Source organism: Vulpes vulpes, chromosome 6 (assembly GCF_048418805.1).
Source record: "Vulpes vulpes isolate BD-2025 chromosome 6, VulVul3, whole genome shotgun sequence".
NCBI classification, from domain to species: Eukaryota; Metazoa; Chordata; class Mammalia; order Carnivora; family Canidae; genus Vulpes; species Vulpes vulpes.
In genome coordinates this window covers 63,898,892-63,920,623 of record NC_132785.1, presented here as the reverse complement: position 1 = coordinate 63,920,623, position 21,732 = coordinate 63,898,892, and the positions used below count along the sequence as shown (strand labels likewise).

At 39.2% G+C, this 21,732-nt stretch overlaps 1 protein-coding gene and 1 long non-coding RNA gene across 2 annotated transcripts in view; one reads left to right on the top strand and one right to left on the bottom strand.

The window, feature by feature from the left end:
* The window catches only part of LOC112909605 (T cell receptor alpha chain MC.7.G5-like), a 531,968-nt gene that overhangs the window by 236,263 nt on the left and 273,973 nt on the right, over positions 1-21,732 (bottom strand). The gene's annotated exons all lie outside the window — the stretch shown is intronic.
* On the top strand, positions 14,714-20,516 carry LOC140599337 (uncharacterized). The gene is made up of 2 exons (XR_012002090.1): positions 14,714-17,595; positions 19,087-20,516. It is a non-coding gene; the product is annotated as an uncharacterized lncRNA (long non-coding RNA).

Sequence of the window (21,732 nt, the reverse complement as noted above, 5' to 3'; positions counted from 1 at the left end):
GTCCTATGAACTGTAGCTCCTCGAATCTCAGCTCTGTCTCCTCAACTCAGGGAAGTCACCTCATTCTGCCTCACTTTCTCTTCCCCGTGCCATGGTCTGGAGACTCTCTCATTTGTTCTCATCTTTTGGGGACCACTCTCATTCATTGCCTGGTATTTGGTGTCTTAAAAATTGCTGTTTCACCTAATTTGTCCGGAGCTTTTTGTTGTTGTTTCAGATGGAGGGGTAAATCTGGTCTCTGTCATTCTATCTTGGTTAGAAGCAGAAATTCAGGTAATATGATTTTTAGTATCCATTATATCCATTATATAGGTGTATCCATTATATCCATTGTATCCATTATAAAGATGTGCCAAAATAAATCAATTCTTCTATTGTTAGACATTTAGTTTTCTCCTTCTCTTTCTCCTTTCTTTTAAATAAAGTTCTCATGATCATTTTAGAAACATAAATCTTTACACATGACCTAATATCTTTTGATAAAAGTTGAGTGTTTATTATTATCCTAGTTTTCCAGGTGATGGAAAAGCTGGAAGTGGTGATGTGGTTTCTCGAAAGTTATGCTCCCAGGTCACTGGGACCAGGATTCCAGGGTTTTGCCTACTAACCCTAAAGGGCAGCCCCGGTGGCTCAGCAGTTTAGTGCTGTCTTCAGCCCAGGGTGTGATCCTGGAGACCAAGGATCAAGTCCCACATTGGACTCTCTGCATGGAGCCTGCTTCTCCCTCTGCCTGTGTCTCTGCCTCTCTCTCTCTCTCTCTGTATGTGTGTCTCTCATGAATAAATAAATACATAAATAAATAAACCCTGCAAAGAGGTTTTTTTCAACAGAAGCCTAGAAATAGCTTTTCCATTCACTTATTCCTAAAACCACTTATTGGGCTCCCTCTAGATATCAGACACTGGGCTAGGTACAAGAGAAGCATCAGTGAGCAAGAAACACAAGGCTCTGTCCTCACAGACTCCCTGGGGCAGAAAGACAATCAGTAAGTCAGCAAATAAAGAGGCATAGAAAGAAAATCAGAAGGAACAAATCACTTGAATGCATGTAATGTAATTTCACACAATTTTTTTTCACCAATTTATACTTTTGGCAAAGTAAAGTGCTAATCATTCTGTGGATATGAAAATGAACAAAATATACCCCTGCAATGAAGAAAATTTCATTATCAAGACAGATGACAGAGTCAGGTGGATCAATGAGAAACTTTCTTGCTCCAGGCCCTGCGCTAAGCACTAGGGAAACAGTAATGATCAAGACATGTGGTTCCTGCCCTGATGGAACTTCTAATCTTTCAATTCCAGGAACAACCTGATTTATGGAAATAAGTCTTAGGGTAAGATACATTGGGCCAAACTGAGTTCCTTCGAAGAGTGTTCTAATGTTCCTTTGCAGTTCCCGCACCAGCTGGTGCCTGGTAAGTAGTCTACATGTACATACTGATTTAGTGACTGAGGACCAGATATAGGAGAAAAAAAGCTGACCAAGCCAGCTTCTTGATGGAGTTGTTTCCACCAGTTCATTCATTTGACTACAAGAGAGAGTGTTAGCTTCAATATCTTTACACCTGAGAATATTTCTGTACTTTTATCTTCCACACAAAATTCACTGAGGATGCTGAGAAAGTTGAGACCCAAAACTCTGTCTCTGTGATTGATCTTGTCAACTCTATGAGGCAACTTTCATTCGTGTTTGTGTTTTCTCTTTATACTTGTGGGTTTATTCGATGGAAAAAATCTTTTAGTTCTAGGAAAGGACCGATGGACCTTCAAACAAATAAGTTATTTCTTACAAGAATAGTTTTTACTTATTTATTTGTTTTGTTTTGTTTTTTTTTTTTTGCTTTTTCCTCTTTGTTAGGGCCAGCATTTCCTGGGTTTTCCCTCTGTCTCACTGTGTAATTCCACTCAGACCTTCTGACTTCAACGCTTTACTTTGTTTTAGTAAAGTGACTTACATGTGTCCAGTACTTAAAGCTGGGAACACATGTCATGACAAGGAGGCTGTTGGTACTCACTGGGACAGCTACACAGGCCAGCATCTATGGCTTATGAAGGCAAAGAGGCACTCCTGAGAGCAGATGGGAAGGGGCTGCATGTCTTCCTCTCTGTGTCCTGTCTCTTCAGTGGGAGAAAAAGCAGTATTTTAGCTTTAGTTTTCTTAAGAGCAGAGCTGGAGGGGCAACTGGGTGGCTCGGTGGTTGAGGATCTGTTTTTGGCTCAAGTTGTTATCCTGGGGTTCGGGGATTGAGTCCTGCTTCGAGTTCCTCGCAAGGAGCCTGCTTCTCCCTCTGCCTATGTCTCTGCCTCTCTGTTTATCTCTCATGAATAAATAAATAGAATCTTAAAAAAAAAAAAGAGCAGAACTGGAGACCAAAGTTTATGTGCATGGCATCTATTTGGGAAGCGATCTTCAGGAGCAGGAGTGAAGGATAAAGAAAGTGGAACTGGACAGTGGGGAAAGACTACACTACAATGGTGCATGACAGAGCTGACCACCATTGTTTCCAGTGCTTGATCCTGCTGGGACCTTCTAAAGAACCTTATGGAATATGCTGCAGACTTTTTGATCTGTGGGGTTAGGGATTGGGGTGAAGGTGAAACCATGTATTTGTTGGTTTTTCACCATTGTTCAAAAGTAGCCCCAGGAGTATTCATTCCCCTGAACTTCTCGGTTGTGTGATAAGAGTGCCCCACAGATTCCTAAGGTATTCTACACCTTGATGTCAGAGAAGCCCCCAGTCAGGAAACAAGAGATATGCCTCTCTGGCCAGCTGAGATGAGGCACTGACATGTTGTGCATGCATCCAATCGGAAGAAGTTTGCAGAAATCTGATTGTCACAAGAGTGACAACAGAAAAAGTGGGGTTGATGGGCTATGAAGTTATGTATGAGAGGATCTGATTTATGCCACTTGCTGTCTTTTTTCCTTTTTCCAAAGTATTTGGCCCCAAACCATGGGTCCTAGCCGTTACTTATTTTTCTGCAGCCTAAGTCTAGGAACCATTTTTGGTTCTTCAACTTCAGCTTCAATTATTCACTCACCAAGACATCATTGACTAAACCTCACTGCTTCTGCTTTCTAGCATTTCAACTGCCAATAAAGCCAAAGGTGTTCTAAAAGTTCATTCACACCTCATGGAATTTCAACATTGTTTCCCCACCAGGAAATGGGGACTTGAAATTATAACTGACTTGACATGGTTACATAAGAAGGCTTTGGAAATGCAGCCAGGCCTGAGGCTAGGAGAGATTGTTGGGCTTTTGGAGAACTCTGGGGTCTCGAGGACAAATAGAAGAGAAGGAAAGAGGGAAGAAAAAAGAGAAAGGAGAGAGAAAGCGTTATTGGAGTGTGATAGTGGGTGGTGAAAGGCCTTTGATGGATTCCTCCAGGCTGCCATTGATACTCTCACTCCTACTGGGGTCCTATTTTAAGAGTTGTCTGCTTATTTAAAGTTAATCTTCCTTTGTGTCTTTTCCCCAGTTGGCATCTGTGGAACATGGTCTCAGAGCCAGCTTTGTGACTTACTGCCTTTGTATGAACAACTTAATATAAAACTCCCTCTTTCCCAGTAGAAATATATGTAAGATTCACTATCTTAAGACTTCACTCAAGAGATTTAAACATTTTATTGCAGTTGAAATACTGGAAGATTTAAACAAATTAAATGAAAATATGTCTGAGGGATGACGGTTGAATATCTGTCCTTGACATAGAAATGGAGTTTAGATGAGCCTTGCATCTTTATTTAACTGGAGAAAGGAGCAATGTTTCACAACTGAAGAAGATCTGTCAAGTTTGGAAAGGAGGTGGAGAGTCAATTAATGTCAATTAATGTGGCAGGGAAGAACAAGAGAGATATCAAAAAACTATTCCTAGAAGCAAAAAAATAATATTGCACATGGAAACAATATGGCTTCTGTAAGTGGTATGTGAGGCAGGATAAGAAAATTTAGAGCCGAACATCCAGTCTTATTCCCATCAACTAGCCTGGGCCCATGGATGGAATTGTGCCATGATCAACAGGACTTTAACCTCTAATTCTTCTGGCATCGAATCCTTTGAAATACAAAGGTTTCATGCTCTCATATTTGAGTTCAGAGCAACCAGGGGACAATCAGGGACACCTGGAGTCATGTAGTTTGTAGGATTGCTGGATGGGAGGTCTTTTTTCTGATCCTTCTGACCTTGGCTGACTGTCCATTTTCTCCCTCACTGATCCATATATTTCTTTTCAGACAGATCAGCTTGGTTAATAAGACATTTACAAAGTGGGGCACCTGGGTGGCTCAGTTGTTTACAGATCTGCCTTCAGCTCAGGTCATGTCTCAGGGTCCTGGGATCCAGCCCCACATTGGGCTTCCTACTCAGTGGTGAGTCTGCTTCTCCCTCTCTCCCTGCCCCTCCATCCCGTTCACGCTCTACCTCTCTCTGTGTCTCATATAAATAAAGAAAATCTTAAAAAAAAAACTCTACGAAGAAAGGACCATAAGACTATATATATATATATATATATATATATATATATATATATATAGTCCTTCCCAATAGCAGGAAATATCCACGATCTCCAGGGTGCTAGTATGGAATAGTGTCCAATGACTTTTTTCCCAATACCATAAGCCTCTTTGGAAGATGTTTTTATTTATTCCCTGACAGGTCTCATTTATTTTAAGAATAGTCTGAATAAATGGAGTTTCAACATTTGTTCATTCTTTTTCCTTGTCTTCTGAGTTTAGATCTTTAGCAAATAACTACTACTACTTCTTCTTCTGCTTCTTCTTCTCCTCCTCCTCCTCCTCCTTTTCCTCCTCCTCCTTTCTTTAAGGGCATAATGCTATCTATATGCTTTCACAAGCTCCACAACCATCCTGCCTTAAATGAAAAACATTACTTGTTCACTTGTACTTTGAGTTTTATTCCAAGTCTCAGTGACCACAGAATCTTTGGTCTCATCCTTAATGATTTTTTTTAAGTTCTTCACACCTGAGGCCAGATGTAGATCTCAGGTTAGGACAGGTCATCTGCGATCATCTAGAATGTCCCTCCATATCACAGACTGTGATGTTGGGGTGTGTGTGTAATGTATGAAGTCTCTGACTCATGACTAATAAATAGAAGAGTCATTCTCTCTATTCTATAGCTTCCAGTGATGTTCCTAAACTTTATGTTAACAAGACAATCCTATAAGTTGATTTTTATAACCTCTGATAGCCTGATTTTTCTACAAGAGAGTACATTATGACATCTACGAGAGGGATAAAATTAAGGTATTTCATTCATAAAACTTATTTCCTAATTAGAATCTTTTTTAAAAAGTCAGACTAGAGCAGGAATTTAGTTGTCATTAAAATATCATCGAATCTCACATACACATGCACACAAACACGCTACAAGTCATCACAAATTTCTGTTTTTTTTTTTTTTTAAATCTAATACAAACCTAGGCAAGAGTCAGTGGGAAGGAAAACATAAACTGAAATTGGTGGGTACACACCTTTGCTACAGATTTTAAGAGTCTTCCTCAGGATTGTGAACTATGTTCTTAGGGTAAACAGTGGCAGGCTGACTCAGCTTTTGTATTGCATAATTCACCTGTGTGACAGATACCAGGGAAGCTGTCATTGCTTAGGTCATGATTTGTTTACAGATCTTTCCTTCCAACTGCAGGGATTTCAGGGAGGATAAATATATTTCTGAAGTGCTACCTTGAATTCAGTTAGACAAAGAGAGGAATGTCATGGGATTTTTGGAAAATGATTGAAGATTCTCCTTTCCTCAGAACTTCACTTTAGCTGACACAATGTTAGGCTTTCCACAGTCATTGTTCAGTTTTTCATACATTGGGTATCCTACCAGATTCAGGTACTACCTTAATAAGGAATGTAACCAGGCCAGATGCTAATTCAACTCAAAAGTCTTTTTTTATAATAAATTAATTTTCTTATTGATGTTCAATTTGCCAACATACAGAATAACACCCAGTGCTCATCCCGTCAAGTGCCCCCCTCAGTGCCCGTCACCCATTCACCCCACCCCCCACCCTCCTTCCCTTCCATCACCCCTAGTTCGTTTCCCAGAGTTAGGAGTCTTCATGTTCTGTCTCCCTTTCTGATATGTCCCACACACTTCTTCTCCCTTCACTTCTATTCCCTTTCACTATTATTTATATTCCCCAAATGAATGAGACCATATAATGTTTGTCCTTCTCCGATTGACTTATTTCACTCAGCGTAATACCCCCCAGTTCTGTCCACGTTGAAGCAAATGGTGGGTATTTGTCATTTCTAAAGGCTGCAACTCAAAAGTCTTAAACCTGCATTGCTCAAACTTCAGGGCTGATGCACAAAGATACACTTAAATTGGAAGAATGTTGGGCAATGCCCCAGAGGTCACTTTTCTGCAAGTGAATCATTTGTATTTATTTAGCGATTTAATCCTGAATATCCACAGTTTTATAAACTTGGGACGAATTTCTATCACTAGTAACAATAAAGCAGCACCTTAAAATAGCTTTGTCTTCCAAAAGCATACTCTCTTGTCTACTCTTTTAAAAACCAACCAACCAACCAACAGAATAACAAATTGCTCCCTCACCGCTTGTTCTTCCTTAGCTAGTATTCCATTTCTCCACTCCTTTCCCAACAAAACTTCTCAAATGAACTATTTTTTTCCCACTTCTATTTCTTTGCCTCTCATTAGCTCCTCAATCAATTTCACTTCATCTTCCATTCTATCACTCACTGAGACTGTTCTTGTCAAACACACTAGAACCTCCTTGCAGCAAAGCCAATTGTCACCTCTCCGTTACCATCTTATTCAACCTCTTGGCAGACCAGTGCTCTCTCACAGTTAGACATTCCCCTCTCTTGACTCTCTTGGTTTTCTCCTGCCTTATGGCCACTCCTCCTAGGTCCCTCTACTGCTCTCTCTCTCTCTTCTCTGTTCACTTTCTTCTGGAGTGTTCAAGTCTGACCTAAGCTCTCATCCCTTCAGTACATTTTCCTCCTAGCCAGTCCATCTCACCATGCCCCTTGGCCTTAAATACCACCCACATATCAATGACATCTGAGGTTTTATCTCTATCCCTGACCACTCTATTAAACACCAAACTAATTTACCTAACTTCTCTAGAACATCTTTACTTGGGCTTCTAATGGGCATCATAAACCCAGCATGGCTAAAACATAAATATTGATTTTTCTTTGAACTTGTTCCTTTTCCAGTTTTCTAGGTCAAGAATTCATATCAAGATGTACTCAGTTGCTTAGACCACATAGCAAGGAGTCATTTCATTCTGGTCCTTTTCTTCTACCCTACCTCTCATTTAATCCATGAGCAAAACCTGTCAATTTCACCATCAACCATATCCTATAGTTGAATGTTTCTCTTCATCTCCACTATTCCCCATTCTAGTCTAAACTACCATCATTTTTGCATGGATTACTTCAACAATCTACTAAATATTTTTGTTTTTTGTTTGTTTTCTTTTTCTTTTTCTTTTTCCTCCCTTCCTCTCTCTTTATCTACTTTCCACACTGGAGCCAAGTAATGTTATTTAAGAAAAGTAAATCAAAGGTAAATGCCACTGGCCTATTTCTAATTCTCTAGCAGCTTCTCAGTATAGTTGGTATAAATCCCAAATCCAACTCACCATGGTTTTTGTAAGGCTCCACACAATGCCTCTAAAAGTCATCTTGAACTTATCTCATTCATTATGCTTGGGCTTCTCCCTTCTTATTCCTGTTTCTGGAGTACACTAAGCCTTTCTGCATTTTAAGGCTTTTGTATTTTCTTTCCCTGTGCCTAGAATGCTTTCTCCCCATATCTTAGCATAACCCGGTCTATATTTTCCTTTGAGTTTCAGCCCAAATATCATCTGGTTTACTTTGTTCATTTATTCACTAGAATATTGATTCCATATGAGTAGATGTTTTTCATTTGTTGTGTTCATTTATTTTTACGTTCTAAGGACTTAGAACATACCTGGTAAATAGTAGGTGTTCAATAAATATTTCTGGAATTATTGAACTTATTTGTTTATTTCTGCATTTTTATGTCTTTGTGTTTCCTGTTGACATAAGCTTCAAGATCAGAGGGATTTTGCTTTTCTTGCTCATTGGTGTGTATCCAATGTCTTGATTAATGTCTGGCCCATAATAGTCTCTCAATAAATATTTATTAAACTACTAAATGAATAAAAGATTATGATTAATGTCCCCAGCATCTTTGAGAAAACTGTATGTTCCTACTCCCATTTGAAGATGGTTCGACATCACTTTTCTTGGCTTTTTATTATTTATTTATTTTATTTTAATTTTTAAAAGATTTTACTTATCTATTCATGAGAGATACAGAGAGAGAGAGAGGCAGAGACATAGGCAGAGGGAGAAGCAGGCTTCCTGCATAAAGGCTGATGCAGGACTTGATCCCAAGACCTCGGGATCATGACCTGAGCCATGATGAGGCTCATGATGAGGCAGATGCTCAACCACTGAGCCACACAGGTGCCCATTTCTTGGCTTTTTAATGAAGAGAACTCTCCTTTAATATTGAGGAAATATTTTATTCTTTCCATTTTTTATATGTGTGATAGACTCAGAAAAGCAAGTTGTGCCTGCTTACTGCCCTGGATAAGTGGCAGTCTTATCCATGGCAAGGAATGTGAACTAAATGAAGTGAACATAACTATGGGATGAGCAGTAGGCAGTACCAAGTTATAAGCTCCTCTGAGATATCACAGTGTCTGAGGCATATTATATACATGGAACGTAGAAATGCTTTCTATGTAGTTACTCATATATATTTGTTAAATTGGAATTTTAGAATATCAGGGGAAAAAGACAGAATCCTAAACCTGCCCAGAGAGAATAAAGAGGTCATAAAAAAGAATGATTCAAAATGGCATTACCCATCTTAACAGCAATCCTGGATATTAGGAAATTGGGGAATAATATCTTCAAAATACTGAGGAAAAACTGAGTGCTCTCCCTATTTTTTCTCAAAAAAAAAAAAAAAAAAAAAAAGAAAAAGTCAATAAAAATACTTTTGCTGCCCAAACACTGGAAATGCTGAGAGCATTTCAACCTATAATTTTATATTCAGTGAAAATAGAAATCAAGTGTGAGAGTAAATATTTTCAAACATGCAAAGACTGACTAAAAAAATCTTATGCATGCTTTATTACAGAGATTTCAGATAATGTGTTTTAGCAAAAGAAAGGACTAAACCAAGAAAGGAAGATATCTGAGATTCAAGAAGCAAGATAGCAAAAATGGTGAAAGGTCCTAGAGTAATATTTGTGCACCAGGTCTGAAGAATCAGTCAATTCACACAGGTCAAAGGCTTCCCAGGGACTGGGAATCTCTAGGGCAAAAAGGAAAAATAGATAATCAATTTGATGTGCTTGGGGAAATAATTAACAGATTTTTAAAACTCTGCTAAAGAAACCAGAAAAAATATCTCCAGGATATTGATATAGGATAAATGAAAAAATAAGGCAATTATTAACAAAAAACAAATGGTACCAGAAAGGAAATGTAATCATAATATTCATTTTGGCTGGAGAATGACAATATTTACATGGTCATAATCATATGTATAATGACTATTGATTTAACTCCATACAGTGATATAACTATTTGTTAGCAAGTGAGTATGGTGGTGTGATACCATAAAAGGAAATGAATAGATAATATCTAATATTGTTAAATTAAGAGTAGAATATATAATTTAGAAATTGCTAAAATTGAGTTGGATTGGAGAGAGGGAGTACAGCACGCATGGCATTGCTGTTTTTTCAGGGGACTGGGAGAACAGACATTTGTAACCCTAATGACTTTTTAGATACGTGCTGGTAGTACTTTAGCAGCAAGTACTACTGTTTAAAGGTAGTTCCTTTATGTAAGGAATCCTTGGTGAAAGAAAGGTAAAGAACCAACCAGTGAATGAGACCCGCTGGATTTGATATTTTGTTTCATGAATTTCTAGAAATGCAAGTTTCCATTAGGGATCTCCAGTTGAGAAAATTAGAACTGTATTTTCTCCAAAAGAAGTCATGAGCTTCCCCAGGACCACTCTTAGCCATGTAGCTCCACAAACAAACCAGCTGTAGTGTCATCCTTCTACCAGGTTTTCTAAAGCCACTCTATGTTTTTCCTACACATTTTAAAAAGGCTGATGATTACTGGGCATTTTGAGGAAATAATATGGAAACTAAAATTATTATTAGGGGGTTACTATTTATATTGCATTTATTTCTCCAAAGATTTAAGGTATTAATCCATCAGCGAGTATTAGCAAACTCATGGTACATCTAAACCTAATACTAATGAGTTACTATTTACGTAGTGCTAACTATGTGCTGGGACTGTTTTAAGCACTTTGCATGTATTACTTCCTATAATTCCCACACATAGGAGTTAGATACACTGTTTTCTCTTTTTTATAGTTGAGGAAAAACTAAGGCACAGAGAAAGCATAACTTGGCCAAGATTATCCGTCAGTTAGTTAAATGGCAGAATTAGAATTTTTGTACCTTGGAAATTTAACTCCACAGCCTGTATATTCCACTTCCCATGGCATAGATCATGCGTTGTTCTGGTTAAAATACTTGGTGGTGCTGTTTTACAGATTAGAGATGGTCTAGAGGGGGAAACACTTTATATTTTCACAACTTAAAATACTGACATCTGTCCAGCGAGCGGGACAGACAACTTTAGAAAGACAAGAATGAGGGGAAGTGATGCCTTTGAGCTGCAGAGTTTGGGTACGGGCTCCAGATGACTGTGGAGCACTGTGTCCCCACAGCACAGAGGGAGGTGGCAGAGGCTGTGGGCTGGGAGGCTGTAATGTACAGGGAGCTGTGAACTTCCTCTGTGTTTACTGTGGCCCTTACTCTTCCCTTCTTCTTAGTCTCTAGACTCAGGATAAACAAGGAGACAATACCTCCTCCAGGAGTCTGTTGTAACCAGTGTAACCAGTGTCATTCCTACTGAGTTAACTGCACTTGACTGTGACAAAGTCTCCTTCCTGAGCAGTCAGATACTGGGAACTGTGCCCCACTCTGTTTTTGCCACTTACTCCTATTCTCGAAGACATCATCATCAAACACAGAATATCACTATCATGGCAACATTTCTACAAAATTTGTTTCCTTACACAGTTCCCAGAGGGTACTCCAGGTTAGCCACTTGGAGCTCCATTTCTCCCCTCCTCAGAATTTTGAAAAAAAATCCACTTTGTCTTCCTGTTCCCATATTCCCAAATTCCCCAATTTACAGCTTAACTGAAGTCACAGAGTAGCTAACAAAACTTGTTAGGTCTTCACCATTATTACTGCAGCTAAGGCTTGCATGGTACCTCAGTTATAGGATTTGGAATATATGTTAGTTGGTCAAAGGAGTCTTTTATTATTATAACTTCTGTACGTTTACTTTAGACATTAAATGGGATTCCCAGTCCTTTAGAGACAGCACAAAAGCAGGTTTGCACTATTTATAGGGCTAGCTGCACAGTTCATGATTTTTTAAATAAAATGCCCATATTGCCACCTGGTGGCAAGATGCACGACAATTTGTTATGTAGGTCAAATACCCGAAAAAACAACAAGAAAAATCTAGAGCCAAAGTTAGCACCAGATGTTATGCTAAATTTTGGCAAATTGAACTCCAATAAAAAAATTAAACAAAAAAACAAAACTAAAATAAAGACATTGTCAGAGAAAAAATAGCACCCAACTAGGAGTTCCAGGGGTAGGGCTGGGGGGCTGGGGTGGTGGTGGGGAGATAGTTGGGAAGAGAAGTCTAATGATTCTTTGGCTTCAACTGGCATCTCCAGATCAAATAGAGTAGATGACAACCTGTCCATGCCACATTATACCTATCTAAAAATGCAAGGACAGTGTTGTTCTTTGTTTTTAAAAGATATTCCTTACGAGTATCTCTGGTATTCCTACACATGACATCCCTGTTTCCCCGTATCATATGATTGCAGACTTCTTTCCCAGTCTTCTCTTTCTTTTGTGTCCATGCCTCTTCAAATATGTTTCAAATGTTGTTGTCCTGCCGAAGTATTACTTTATTCATCTGGGTTCCACTCATCTATGATTGTTTCCTATGGTCATTTTAGTGGTTTTAGAACACTGTTGAATTATTTTGAGCTTACAATCATTTTCTAATGTTGGGACTTCTTTCCCGCTCCCCAATTGGAGGTATCCCTTAAGGAACATATCTAGAGGTCACGTTTGTATGAAGTGACCTCCTTTCCCTGGCTATAGCTTGTTGGATCTGGGTAAATACTGGACTTATTAATTTAGACTAGGTATACAAACAGTTGTTAGATAGTGTCAGTCATTAGAGCTGTAAAACCCCATGGGGTCCGAGTCAGAGTCATCCCTTGGCAAAGCTGGGTATGTTCAAACTCAAATTATTGCAGAGTAGAACCTAACAGACTTACGGAATATGGTCTCCTAACAGGAGAACTGATTATATATTCAGAGAGAAGTAGATTCAGATAGAATAGCCAATTGATGATGCTCTTCTTGTTAGGCTCAGCTGTATTTTTCACAGGTAGATTTTATGAGACTCCTCAGTATCCTTTCAGCAAATCTCCTTTTCCTTGAGCTAGTTTGAGTGAATACACACCCACATCATTTTCACAAAGAATACTGTAAATCCATAGTCCCTTGTAGTACATATTGGAATTGATTTTTATAAAACTACATGGAGAAGTATATAGTTATCCCCATTAAATTTCATTTTGGCTGTTTCAGTTAATCTAATATGACCTAACATATTAGCTACCTATCTTACTATTGTGTTATTTGCACATCTGATGGGCATACCTTATGTGCATTCTCATAAGAAGAATACTAACAGGTCAGAATGAAGGATAAAATCGTGTGATATACAACAATAGAGATGGTTCTTTCAATTAAATCTTTATTTAGGCCATTCTTTCAGCTGAAGACCACGGACTGTAGCATTATGGAGAGGAGCAGTGCAAAAAGCGAATGTGATTTGGAGAGCCAAATAGACCTCACTTAGCCCTGCCCCTTACTAGATACTAGGTCTTGAGAAGTTATCGCAATGCTCCAGACGTCAGTTCCCTGTAAAATGGGGATAAAAACACACAACCTAGTGGTTTGTGGTGAGGATGGCAGATAAATCCAGTGGCTAAGAGTGCAGGCTTTGGGCTGATCTCCCTGTACTGGTATGCCAGCACTGTTCTTACTGTTTAGGAGCAAGTTAGGTCATTTCTCTGTACCTCGGTTTCATTGGGACTAATAGTTGTCCCTGCTTCATGGGGCCATAGTGAAGATGAAATAAATGAATGAAGTTTAAAACAAAACTTCAGGGACGCCTGGGTGGCTCAGCGGTTTAGCGCCGCCTTCAGCCCAGGGCGTGATCCTGGAGAGCTGGGAACGAGTCCCATGTTGGGCTCCCTGCAGGGAGCCTGCTTCTCCCTCTGCCTGTGTCTCTGCCTCTCTCTCTCTCTCTCTGTCTCTCATGAATAAACAAATAAACTTAAAAAAAACACACAAAACTTCATACCTATTAGGCACTCGATAGACAATAGCTATTATTATTATAGATAGTACAATAGGGCCTGTGATAAATACATCACTCAATGAGTGATATATGATATTACTTATTTTCCTAATGATATAACAAGAAACAAACTAATCAAGTGTCTTGCAAACATTTGAGACAATTTTAATCTAGAGAAGTACATTGAATTCAACAGGCTTGTTTAAAAAGTATCTTTAGTGAACTCATTCTAGCTCATATTGATTACTGCATTATTTTCTAAGAGCACACACATTATCTGTTAATAAACATGCTTGAAAGCATTGCTGGATATCGATCCATTTCTTCCATGTTTATGCATTTGGGATTTCCTTTATTCCCCTTAGGCTTTCAAAGATTTGGCCCAAAATCTCTCAAATTATGCCTGAAAATTTCTTTTTGTGTTTTGCAAATTAATTTAAAGGATCCAGAAGAATTGATTTTATCAAAAGCATCTATGTTTTCTCTTAGAGTCTTTTCACTTATACTTTCCCTTTTTTTTTCCAGTTCAAAAATTATTCTCCTTAATGGAATAATTTCTCTTTGCCCTCACCTCTTTTTTTGTAAAGAACCCCTGTGCCCCTGGAATTAGAGGCAGTTGTAGCTCATTTTGCTTTTCTTTATCTTCTGACCATTGTCCCAACAGGACTGTCTATGAGAGAGAGAATAAGGCTCCTCAGTTTGGGATTCCCAGCTACACTATATCCTTCAGCTGGGCCTCTGAGGTTTTTGTACAGTTCCCCTCAGTGCCCTTGGCATTGTGTGTATCTCTCAGAAGACAGTAGTACATGGCGGAATCTGATACCTGGACTGACGACTTCATAATAGGGGAGTTTTTGTCTTTAATATTTCTGGCTCCAAAGTTCTTGCTGTTTTCCATCGTCTCTTTATGAAGAAGTTGCAGAGCTTTGTTGGGGTATTGGACATACCAGAAAAGAGTAGGGTACTGTGTGAATGTGTATACGCAGTTCATAGTCACAGATGTTCCTTCCAAGACAGTAATTTGGTCTCTGTTTGACTGAATTGCCATGGGTTCTTCCTGCAAGGAAAAAAATGTTATATCTTTTGGAGAAAGTTTTCATTATTTCTTTTAATAGATATTATTTATTTATTCATGAGAGACAGAGAGAGGGGCAGAGTCACAGGCAGAGGGAGAAGCAGGTTCCATGTGGGACTTGGTCCCAGACTCCGGGGTCAGGCCCTGAGCCGAAGGCAGACGCTCAACCGCTGAGCCCTCCAGGCGTCCCAGTTTTCATTATTTTGAAATACTTAAAAACATTTCAGTAAAATGTACTTACCAAACATTAAGATCAGAATCAGAGAGCCCAGAGAAGAGTTCACTGTTGGTGTGCCTGGTCTAATGGAGGGAAGCTTACTATCGAAAGGAAGATTCAAAGGGATCACAGCTGTGCTCAGAATTCGTGCAGAAATGACAACTGTCTTGGCGAACAGCGCCCCCATAAGACAAGTTAATGAACAAGTTAAAAAATAATCTTTTTCTGATTAAAAAATCTGCTCTTTTTCCTCACGACTGTCTTCATTCTTAAGGGACCTGTTGGGTAAAAATTGGTTCGTTGGTGCAAAGGGGAGTTACTGCACTCCTAATAGATTTTTTGTTCCTAGAACACATATCCTATTGGAAAATTAACTTTCACTAGAGCTTAGACAAACTTAGATATCACAAGTATATCAGTATTTTAGATAAAGTGGTTTTCATTTTTCCCAGTTTTTATAAATAATACTGTGATAAATATGTGCTTACATAAGCTTCATTTGTACATCCCATTATTTCCTTAAAATATGGTGTACCAAAAATACATGTTGACCAGATGCTCAGCGTTAATGTGTTAAAGTCAATATTTGCCCAAAAGTAAAGGTGAACCTGAATATCAACAAAGTAGAATTAATTTCAGTAATACAAGAATAAGTTCTAAATTTTAGTCAAAATTTAATTATTATTATAATTGTATTATTAAAGGGTTTGGTTTTCAAATATTTAAAATTTGGCAGTACAGTAGAGGAAGAACAACTTTTCAGTGTTTTTTTTTACTATTTTACTCCTGTTATCACTCTATTTCACATTTGTAAAACTTTGTATTGAAAATGTAGTAGTGCAAGATATTTTTTTGGCTTATTCTTTTAGGAGAGGGTTATGCCAATGGTACATTCATTCCCCTTTCACCTGGACTTGAAGATTGGTGCAACTTCATTGAAGTTGTCCTTCCTACAAAGTGGTTTGTACCCTTAACATTGTTCTGTTTTCTTGCTTGTTTTCTCCCCGCTTTTTCTTCCTCAGCCCTGGCATCATTTAATCTAGTTTCTCAGAACTGGAAAAATTGTTCTTTGAGCATACAAACCTGCACTGAGACTAGATGTGACTGGGCTTAAGAACTGAGCATTTGTAGTATTTATTTCTGGTTTTAGAGTGAGTGGCTCAAAACTAGAGGGTTGGGGGAGAGGTTGGAGGAGGCTCCTGGAATAACAGAGAAGGAATGAGAAGAAATTCCATGATCCTGTGTGTGTGTGTGTGTGTGTGTGTGTGTATGTAGTCCACTATTTTGAGAGGTGAAAAGTGAATCATATTGTAATTTTTTTATTTCTTTGATGGCTAAGGAATTTGTATACCTCTTCATAAGTTGATCATTTGTGCTTCTTTTTGTGAAGAACAGTTCTACCACCCAGGGATATTAATCACTTTTTAAAAATTATGAAGTATAGTTGACATATGATGTTTTATTAGTTTCAGGTGTACAACATAGCAATGTCCTCATATAACATTATTACAATATTATTGATTATATTCCCTATGCTGTACTTTTGATCTTAATATTTTTATTATTGATTTATAAAGACATTTGAATTACAAGGATATTATCAGAAAATCACATGGTACATATTTTAAAATAACTGATGGCAAAGAAACTTCCTTCACTGCATTGCTAGGCTTGTAGGTTCGATCAGTGTGCTATAATCAAACAACAATTTGTTTCCTGTCTGGCCTGGAAAGGACTTTGAAAATCTTTCCTTTCCCCATTCCCAAAAAGAACAGTCTCACAATGGATATCTTACTCAGGATAGCCAATCCTAAGGTTTGTCCACCTTCCTAGAAATGGCTTCCCTCACTGGGCTCTGTCCCAAAGGAAAAGGAAACTGCTCATCCGTGACTGCACACATCCAGCCTTTGTTGTATGGGGTTTTATACTTGGCTGCTCCTTTGCTCCCTCTCACTGTGTCATTAGGAACACAAGTACACAGTTCTGCCTGTTGCTTATATATAGGATTTCTGTAGCTAGAAGGCTTTACTCCTACCCTGATGGACCTGAAAACCTTTGTGATCTTTCTCTTCATTTTTCCTGATGCGTCATAGAAGGCTCTGTAAAGCCTCTTTGGGATATTGCACATACCGAAGGAAGAAGGAGGAACCACTGGCTTTCTATGTGCAGTTCACCGTCAGGTGTACCTCTTAAGAGAGGATCACATGGCCCCTGTCTGGGTCACTGAGTTTCCAGTGGTTCTTCCTGAAAAAAATGAAGGCTCTTCTTTCTTTTTAAACAAAGCTTTTATGAGAATACATTGAAACAGCATTGAATTCAATTAATAAAGCAAGAAGTAAGAGAAATGACAAAACCAGCCAGAATTTTAAGCTGTCTTTTTTTTTTCTTATTCCCACATAGCATCCATCAAGTGAACATACCATGATATTTTTTTCAAATTTATCATAGATGGTATTTGTATTGCTTTCATGTGGGGGCTATATGCTGCTATGAATATTCTTCTGCAAATCTTTTGGTTAAATGCACGCACACATTTCTGCTGGTTTGTGCCTAGAGATGGAGGTCCTGGGCCATAAAGTGCATGTTCTTTTATCTTTAGCAGATGATGCTAGAGAGTAACAAAATCTCAGCATCAAGGTGGAAGCACGGATCATGGCTGCTCCAAGTGAGCCTGCAGTTTCTCCTTGGAAAAAAGATCTTGGATTGGTTGTATCCCAAGTCCTGCCGTGTCTTGGAAGTGCCACACAGCACAGGTGAGGGTTAAGGCTGCTAACTTGTAGCAGGGATGTCACACATCCATCCTTTTACGTTTAGGGACTTATTCTTTTTAACAGTGATTTTTGTTTTAGGTGTGAGGCTCACTAAATCTACTACTGAGCTCTTAGTGGTGCGAGTGTACAAGTACTTGTGATTCCATGTAGGAATCTTCCTTGTCTCAGATATGCCAAGGCACACAAGTATTTCTGCACTGCAGGAAGAAACAAAACAAAATAAAACAGAATAGTACCCTACTATGTGTAGGAAGTGAACTTTGAGCATTTCTTATAATTCTTACTGAACTGGTAACTAGAAGAGGGAAGTTCTGGTTTGTGAGACCTGCTGTCCTCTCTGTGTCTGGCTAAATCAATATAAATTAATAATAATGATGATAGCTAGTATTTCCTGAGGCATGCTAAGGGTTGGTCATTGAACCAGAGACTTTGCATACATTAATCCATATGGTTATAAAAAGTAGATGTTGGTATTATTACCATTCCCACTTTACAGGTGAGAGAACTGATGATCAGTTCTAATAAATTGGCTAAGGCTAAATAAATTGTCCAAGGTCACACACTGCTCAGCTCTAGGTCTCCTCTATTCCCTGAGCCCATGGACCCTGTGTATCTGTCCACAGATTATTCAATAGATATTCTCTAGGCTTCAGACACTCTACAAGTCTGTCAAATAGAAGTTCAATATTGGTTAAATAAATGAATGATTCAATCAATGAGGAATGAATGAGAATATTTGCTTTCAGAGTCTGGGGGTTTAACTAGAATATATGCCATTTTTAAGGGTTACTTCTTTACATTTTTGCTCCTTGCCCTAGAAGAGAAGATAACCAGAGCTTTCAGCAAAAAGCTTCAGCCTGGTTATGTTAAATGATTTTTAATGATGGTGCAGTTTACTCTGTGAAGGGAGAGCTCTGAACTGTTATCAGGAGAGACAAAGTTGGGGAGTCTGCTGTTGGTTCACAAACTGGCGGCCATATGCAGAGGGTATGGAGGGACTGAAGAAAGTGGAAGTCCACTCCAGATTGGTGAGTGGCAGGTCATAAGCAAGGGAATTTACATATGAAGCTGGTCTTGAGTGGCCACAAGTTGACTAAATTTCTATCTCCACCCGCCAAAATCTTAACATTTATAAAAGCCTTATTGGGGTCCAGTCAAGTATACCATCCAGATGGTCTCAATAACCCATTGCTCTCTCAAGGCTGCATCCTTGAAAATGGCTCTCCTTGTGGAACAGTGGGTAGAAAACATATTCCAAGGACAGAGGAGGAGGTGAGGAGCCTCTGACCTGAGGAGCCCAGGTCTACTGGTCATGTCTTCTCAATGACCTCCTCCAACACCCACCTAGACAGCACCCATGGGAAGAGCAACAGATGCCTCTCACTTGGAAGTTGTAAAAAAGCTCATGGTAAAACTCAGCCTCTTGTTCGTTTGAACTAAATAATCCCTTTATTATACTATTTTCCTTTACAGACAGACCTCTCTGATTACCTCGGTCTCTGCAACTGGAGTCCTAGTTAAATGGATTATTTTCAGTCTTCAGATGCCAAGAGAACAGGGCATCTCACCAACTCAGAAGTATGTGGAAGAGGTGATGCCACACCAAATGGCACGGTTAATTTGCCTTTACTGCATCTTTCACATGACTGAACTATTATCAAATTAATGTAAGGTCTTCCCCATGCTCTTCCATATCTGGGCAATTTGTTTGGCTAATCAAAATTCAAGCTAAAGCCCAGGACCAGCTTTATGGGTGTGAAAGCTGTGCAGCTTCATAAGACCCCATGCTCAGCAGGCTCCGTGCTCACTTGGTCTAATGCTCTGCTGCTGCTGTCTGGAAGTCTCAATAAGTTTGAACAAGAGGTCCTGCATTTTCACTTTGTGGTGGGCCCTACCAATTTTGTAGACAGTCCTGCCACAGGCCTGTATCTCCTGGGAGCTCAGGGACTGAGCATTCTTCTCCATTGTTGATCACTCACCCCTGTTCAGAGTAACGAGACAGCAGAGATGCTTATCACCAGGGCATCCACTGAGACAGTTTTACTCTCCCTCTGCTTCAGAGTACCTTCTGTTTCATATCACTCTCACCATCACAGGACAGTTATCTAAAGTCCTTACCATGCCTAACTTTGAAGAGGGGTTCTGACAGAACAGAAGCAAACTCCAATATTTGTTTTTATTGGGGAGATGTCTTCGCAACAAGCCTTTTGTTGTCTAAATCAGGTCTCCTTCTTATCCTTTCCCCCACCCCCCAAGCTCACCAGTCTTCCACTGCCAAGGGCTCCTAGCAAGGCTATCAAGTGTGTCTCCACCTCTCCCTCCAGCAGGAACAGAAACAACAGCTGCTCCTAGACAGCTTTTCTCATGGAAGAAGCCTCAGAGAAGCCTCTGAGCCCAGAGGCACAGCAGACACTGTAGGTTTTGATGTTTATGCAACAATCTTTCCTGCTTTCATCTTGCCTGCCTGTAGTCTGTTCTCCACACAGCAGCCATACTGAGACTGTTAAATGCAAGTCTGAATTGTTCCTTTCTCAAAACTCTCCTGTAGCTCCTCATTGCACCCAGTGCTTGAACACGTTGGGCACTTCTGACTTAGAACTGGATTCTTTCCTCTGGAAAGTTCTTGCCCCAGTTATCCGCAAGGCTCCGTCCCTTATCTTCTCTACGTGTTTGCTTCAGATGTTATCCTCTCAATAAGCCTACTTGGACCACCTTATTTACAATTATAAGGGGAACCGCCCTCCTGTACTTACTTCCTTTTTCCTCCACCAAACTCCGTCTCCCCTTTACCTTGCTTGATGGTTGTCTTTACAGACTGGTCTTTTAATATAACTATATAACTTATTCTTTATGCTTAATGTACATTAGAATTAAATCTCCAGGGGCACCTGGGTGCTCAGTCAGTTATGTGTCTGATTCTTTATTTCAACCCAACTCATGATCTCAGGGTCCACACTTAGCGAGGAGTCTTCGTGTCCCTCTCCCTCTGCTCCTATTCCCCCACCCTGCTCTTTCTCTACCACAAATAAATAAATAAAATCTAAAAAAAAAAAAAAATCAAATCTCCATAAATCTGATATAATTGATATATTTTGTTAGTAGAAATATCTTAAGTGCCTAGAAGAAAGCCTGGTATTGAATGGACATTCCATAAAACACTTGCTGAATACATCATTTAGTCTGAGAACAAACATACTTCCTATATGACAAAGGATCTGGGCATGTTGCTCCCATGGCCATACATATTTAATCTATGTTTATACCAACTCTGTGCCAGGCACTGTGCTTGCAGATTTCACAGATGGAGAGCAAAGGTAACTTATTCCCTGTGGGCTGGCTTTCCAAAGTGAAAGTTGGCTACCTGAAGAGCTCCAGCCCAGTGCATAAGTCAATCGATTTTGGAAGAGTGTTGGGGTGATAAATCAGGGCTGAAAGCCAGTTTCTGTCACTTTCTTTTGCTGTAATTACATAGTTTGGAGCCCAGCCCCTATGCTGGGATAAGGCCTGGGGCTTCCTGATAAAGCAGCTTAAAATCTGCATGGCTCAAGACAAGATCTTGTTCTTAGAGTCTAGCCCTGCTAGAGTGCCATGTGTTGGCACCCCAGGATGTGTTATGTGTGTGTGTGTGTGTGGGGGGGTGTTGCCCCTGCTCCTGCTCATATCTTGGTGAGTTTCCTTCAATAAACATTGTTCTAGAAAGTCTGGTATTTGCACTGTTTACTTGACATATATTCCATCTCATTTTAAATGTCATAAAAACTTTGGCAAGTGGTTATTATTTTGCCATATATTTTGATGAGAAAAATGAGGCTTAGGTATATTGTGTAATCTGCCTAAGGGCATTGAGCTCATAGTAGAAGAGTCTGAATACCAACAAATTCCTTCTGACATCAAGTCTTGTGTTCATGCTATTGTATTATTAGAATCTCTAATTCTATATGCGGTCGGATAAGAATTTCAAATATTGTCTGACATAGCTTCCTTCTTTAAAATTCATTTTTTCCCCCTGTAACCCTTTTGCCATAAATTCTGGAGATGAATTTTATTGATCCAGGAAAGGGAGATTGCAAATGAATCCAATGAGACCAAAGATTCAAATTCTTGACTTTGGGTTTCAAA